This window comes from Phyllobates terribilis, unplaced genomic scaffold (genome assembly GCF_046119375.1).
Source record: "Phyllobates terribilis strain yellow unplaced genomic scaffold, ASM4611937v1 Scaffold_4__5_contigs__length_816908805, whole genome shotgun sequence".
Lineage (NCBI taxonomy): Eukaryota > Metazoa > Chordata > Amphibia > Anura > Dendrobatidae > Phyllobates > Phyllobates terribilis.
Window position 1 is genome coordinate 673940864 of NW_027362764.1, and position 6000 is coordinate 673946863.

Below are 6000 nucleotides of genomic sequence, written 5' to 3' on the forward strand. Positions count from 1 at the left end.
TGTGGAGAGATGGATCTTTGCACTGGCTGATATGGCTTATAACATATATGAAATCTTCTGCGTATTTGATAGAGTTCACTATGGGGAAGACTCAGTCTAGGAGAGTTTGATATTGGCTTTTGGTAAGATTTTACCTTTCCTGGTTTTATAAATTTAGCTTGATTTATTTTCTTTTCACGATTCTCATGTTTTCTAACAAAATCCAGCATCTGCGGACATTCAAATAATGAATTTTTTTGTGATGCCATAACTTGGGAAACTGAATTTAGGAATTTGAATTTTTGTGCAAAAGTTGTTATCATATGTTGTACTTTTCCATTTTTGATGAGAGCTTTGTACAACCGTTCAAATATGGACATGAATGTATATGTACATTCCTTCCTACCAATCCTTAGTTTCTGCAGATCTTCTATGTTGGGAAAATCCTTTGTGACACAATAAATCAAATATCTTAATCTGTCCGAATCATTTTCCCATCCATTAGGAGAGTCATTTTCACAGGGCATTAAATGTAAACGTCTGGACAATGTCACAGGAATCCATATTTTAAATAATTGATTCCTCTCCTCATTGGATAAATCAAACTTATCAGAGAAGCTCTCAAATGTCTCTGAATTTCTACAGGCATGGATTTTGACATCATATTTTGGCATGATTTTGTATAATTTCAGCAAATTTTTCCTCATTTTAATTTGGAGTTGAGCCTGGGTAATTCCAGAATTCTCTGATATTTTTAGTGGCTCTTGTACGTCCGTTCCTCCTACGTCACTCACGTCTCCTCCCACATCACCTAGTATGTCGGTTTCTCGTATGTCAGTCATGTCTCCTCCCATGTCAGGTTTCTGTATGTCCGTCTCTTGGTCAGACCCAAGGTCACCTTCAGTTACAGACACGTGTCTTACTTCTTGTTAATTTTCCACATTACAGTCAGAATCAGTATCACCGTCTGACACTTCTACACTATTTTCCTGCTTAGAAATCTCTAGCACAAGACTATGAAAAAAATCTACCAAATGTAGAATATTTCTCAATTTCTGTTTGTCTCTTTTTACCAATTTAGAAGTTAACTGTAAATTCTGCAATTCACATTCTTTGTATAAACTGAGCCACAAAACTTCTATGTCATCTCCTACATTAACTTTGAAATTAATATTACTTTGTTTAGCAAAAGAAGAAATTATATCCATATTTTGCTTACCTTAAGATTCCTTGTCTTCTCTTTATCAGCACGTCCTGTCTTCAGTTCGTCTGATTCTTTTCCTGTGTGATTCTGTTCCTTGTTAGTACCTCTGCTTCCTGTCTTTCCTCAGTCTGTAGGTCCTTTCTGCTTCTCGTGACAAACTAGTGAACAACAGCTGTTGAGCTCGTCAGGACTTTCCCCTTGTTCACGGAAGAAATTCACTTACTTAATTTAAAAAACAAAAAAACAGGACTGGCTGGCTCACCATTGTAAAATAATACTCTTCCTGTATTATTTTTTTCTACTGAGGACTTCTCAAAGTATCAATATCACGATATTCTTATAAAAAAAGTATCTATTTATTCTTGGATTGTCCATTAAAAAGAATCAGATTGCAGCAGGTACATACAATAATTAGTAATAAAGTAATTGTCCATTTGTCCATAATTAGCTTAACTGTTGAGATTCACCCATCTTTCCTTGGATCCTGGCTGGTAAATCATGTCTTTGTCCAGCATGTGTCCAGGCCTACATGTCATCTGCTTCTCAGCATGAAGATACTGTGTCTTGTGGGGTGGGCAGAGCAAGAGAGCACCTTGTTTCTGTACCATGGGCTTTTATAGCCAGTCGTATGGACACCTGTTCTACATATGGTAGTGAACCAAAAATACACACACAAATAGCGCATTTCAACTAGACACGATGGCTGAGGCATAGAACTCAGAAAAATGATTATCGATTAACATTCCAAATGAATTTCCATAATTAACCATTTAACAGAGACCGCCTGGGAATGCCAGGTGCTGTAGGCTTTTGCTTTTTCCTTCCTTCCACCAGCAGGGGGCACTCTCTTTTATGCCTTTTTTCCATTCCCTTTCACAAGTGCACACATTCATTCTCTTTTCTTTTTTTCATTTGCTTTCTCTCTTGCGCTATTTCATCTCTGCAAAATACCAGCATCCTTCTGATCACCGTGGGCCTCCAGCATTGTTGCTTATTTACTTTTAATACTAGGCTCCTTTTCACCAGGACCAGCGTCTCCCGGGTGGCTGGAGGCAACCACCGGTAACCCCAAGCAGAAGACCTTTGCAGGCAACACGACCCTCCCCCCTGAAGAGCAGCTCAAAGTCACTGGCAACCATCTCACCCTCTTCCTTCATTCACCCCTGGACGTCTCGCTCCGTCCCCAAGTTACGGGTCCAGCTTGCTCTTTCTGTCACATTACCGCGACGAAGGGTTTAGCCTGCAGGAGACCCAGCGCCGAGACATTTTTGAAGACACCTGATGCGGCGGGTGAATCACTGCTAAACAAACCACACCTGTAGGGACGGCACAGCCTTTGCATGGACCCTTCGGAGCCCGCCCCGTCACGGCCAGCTTGCTCGCCACCAAGCGATCCTGAGAAAGACTGGCCGGGCGATGGATCAAACAGCATCTACTGGCTATACCACCTTGGATACGCCTGATCTCGTCTGATCTCGGAAGCAAAGCAGGGCTGGGCTCGGACAGTACTTGGATGGGAGACCTCCTGGGAACACCGGGTGCTGTAGACCATTTTGATGACGTTTTGCCCTATTGCCCAGCTCGGCTAGCATGGAACGGCCCCTTGCCGGACACCGACCTTAAGTAACTTAGATGATGGAAGCCCCAAGGCCTCGGAGCCAGTTGGCAGCTAAGTACGCTACCCCGCCGCCTTCACCCAGGCCTGACACCGAGCTCTTTGTCACGGCTAGGAGTGCTTATTGACTCCGCAGCTCGCCGTGTGGAAATGATGGCGTTAAAAGCACCCGGGGCCGTGAAGGGGCCAGGCTTTCAGCAGGTGCCCAGGGAAGGTTTTGGATGCCGGCCGCCTAGCGAGGGCCAGCAGAAGTAACATGGTTCTCTGCAAAGAAGCTTGTGTAACCAAGCCAGATGGCTGCCAAAGAGCTAAACTCAGTGCAAGGAAGGCAAGGAAGGTGCGGAAGGAATTGGGGAGGGGGGGGTGATTCCTGCTAGGGCCCTGAAATCATAAAACGGGCAAGAGAGTCTGACGCATGGTGACGGAGAGGTTGTAGGGGCAGGTAGGGGGTGTTGTCACGTGCGAGCACGTGTGCATGCTGGCTTGTGTGTGAGAGTGCGCTTCCTAGGTGTGGCGTGCTGCAGACAGTCAAAGGGATTGTTCCCTTTCATTAAAAGTTAATCCCCGGCTGCAGCCTATTAGAAAGCAACTAACCACGCTCTACTCACCCTACCCGGGTCTAACGGTGAGTCTCGCCTCTGCTCCCGGCCTGTGGCATTGGCCATGAAGCTGACGTTCCGTCGACAGTGCTGCAGCCGATCAGTGAGCTCAGCGGCTCTGAGTGGGGCGTTGAGTCTACAAGACCTTTTAAGGAAGCCAGCAAAAAAATTGAAGAAAAGGGAAAGCACAAAAGGACCTGGTCTTGCTGAGCACTGGAAAGGGCAGCCGGCAGCCAGACGTCAAAGTAGAAAAGCAGCAAGGGAGAGGCTTGTCTCTGCCTACGGCCACACCACCCTGAACACACCTGATCTCGTCTGATCTTGGAAGCTCAGCAGTGTTGGGCCTGGTTATTACTTGGATGGGAGACTGCCTGGGAATACCAGGTGCTATAAGCTTTTGCTTTTTCCTTCCTTCCACCAGCAGGGGGCACTCTCTTTTATGCCTTTTTTCCATTCCCTTTCACAAGTGCACACATTCATTCTCTTTTCTTTTTTTCATTTGCTTTCTCTCTTGCGCTATTTCATCTCTGCAAAATACCAGCATCCTTCTGATCACCGTGGGCCTCCAGCATTGTTGGTTCTTTACTTTTAATACTAGGCTCCTTTTCACCAGGACCAGCGTCTCCCGCGTGGCTGGAGGCAACCACCGGTAACCCCAAGCAGAAGACCTTTGCAGGAAACACGACCCTCCCCCCTGAAGAGCAGCTCAAAGTCACTGGCAACCATTTACCCTCTTCCTTCATTCACCCCTGGACGTCTCGCTCCGCCACCAAGTTACGGGTCCAGCTTGCTCTTTCTGTCACATTACCGCGATGAAGGGTTTAGCCTGCAGGAGACCCAGCGCCGAGACATTTTTGAAGACACCTGATGCGGCGGGTGAATCACTGCTAAACAAACCACACCTGTAGGGACGGCACAGCCTTTGCATGCACCCTTCGGAGCCCGCCCCGTCACGGCCAGATTGCTCGCCACCAAGCGATCCTGAGAAAGACTGGCTGGGCGATGGATCGAGCAGCATCTACTGGCCATACCACCTTGGATACGCCTGATCTCGTCTGATCTCAGAAGCAAAGCAGGGCTGGGCTCGGACAGTACTTGGATGGGAGACCTCCTGGGAACACCGGGTGCTGTAGACCATTTTGATGATGTTTTGCCCTACTGCCCAGCTTAGCTAGCATGGAACGGCGCCGTGCCGGACACCGACCTTAAGTAACTTAGATGATGGAAGCCCCAAGGCCTCGGAGCCAGTTGGCAGCTAAGTACGCTACCCCGCCGCCTTCACGCAGGCCTGACACCGAGCGCCTTGTCACGGCTAGGAGTGCTTATTGACTCCGCAGCTCGCCGTGTGGAAATGATGGCGTTAAAAGCACCCGGGGCCGTGAAGGGGCCAGGCTTTCAGCAGGTGCCCAGGGAAGGTTTTAGATGCCGGCCGCCTAGCGAGGGCCAGCAGAAGTAACATGGTTCTCTGCAAAGAAGCTTGTGTAACCAAGCCAGATGGCTGCCAAAGAGCTAAACTCAGTGCAAGGAAGGCAAGGAAGGTGCGGAAGGAATTGGGGAGGGGGGGGGTGATTCCTGCTAGGGCCCTGAAATCATAAAACAGGCTGGAGATTCTGACGCATGGTGACGGAGAGGTTGTAGGGGCAGATAGGGGGTGTTGTCACGTGCGAGCATGTGTGCATGCTGGCTTGTGTGTGAGAGTGCACTTCCTAGGTGTGGCGCGCTGCAGACAGTCAAAGGGATTGTTCCCTTTCATTAAAAGTTAATCCCCGGCTGCAGGCTATTAGAAAGCAACTAACCGCGCTCTGCTCACCCTACCCGGGTTTACCGGTGAGTCTCGCCTCTGCTCCCGGCCTGTGGTATTGGCCGTGAAGCTGACGTTCCGTCGACAGCGCTGCAGCCGATCAGTGAGCTCAGCGGCTCTGAGTGGGACGTTGTGTCTAGAGATGAGCGTTGTTCTACTCGAACTGTTTGCCAATCTCAAATTCGAGCTGTTTTGGGCGGTGTTCGAGCCGTTCGGCGAACACGAACAATTTGAGAAAAATTCGGCTATTCGAGGTTATGTTCGATAACTGTTCGTGCACCAAAATCATAACTGGATTTTTTCTCAGTAATGATGAAAATTAATGTTAATACGCAGTTTGAGTGTACAGCGGGGTGGGGGGAGGGGCAGGGGATGGATCTCTGCAGTAACAATGAAGATCTCCATTTTTTTTTCTCTTTCCCGCATTTGCAGTGGGGAGGTGCAATCTGTCAGCCTATCAGCAGCGCACACACGGAGCGAAGTGCTTTTTTTCACACAAGCAAGGGCATGTGTCATTGGCAGTGTATGTCACATGTCCTTGCCCTATAAGACCAAGCCATTTTCCCCGTCGCCACCATTTTCTCACTGCTGCAGCTGCGTGTTAGACGGCACCGCTGTTGCTGTGTGCGCTATACCTTGTTAATTTCAAGCCAATTTTCGCACAAATCTACAGATAGCTTGGGAGTAGGGAATAGTTGTGATTGCAGTACTTTTAAGGACTAGGTTACAGCATTTCCTACGACTTTTATCAGGCAGGTCTGTGCTCTTAAATAGATAGATTGTGGGAGTAAAGACTAATTGT

General features: G+C 47.8%; 1 non-coding gene and 2 pseudogenes across 1 annotated transcript; all 3 read left to right on the forward strand.

Annotated features, from left to right (window-relative positions):
• The first annotated feature begins 2613 nt into the window (after nt 1-2613).
• On the forward strand, nt 2614-2733 carry LOC141267818 (5S ribosomal RNA; annotated as a pseudogene).
• A 941-nt stretch (nt 2734-3674) lies between these two features.
• Nucleotides 3675-3793, forward strand: LOC141269079 (5S ribosomal RNA; annotated as a pseudogene).
• Nucleotides 3794-4413: 620 nt separating this feature from the next.
• LOC141267243 (5S ribosomal RNA) lies at nt 4414-4533 on the forward strand. The gene has a single exon (XR_012321253.1). It is a non-coding gene; the product is annotated as a 5S ribosomal RNA (ribosomal RNA).
• Nucleotides 4534-6000: the final 1467 nt, after the last annotated feature.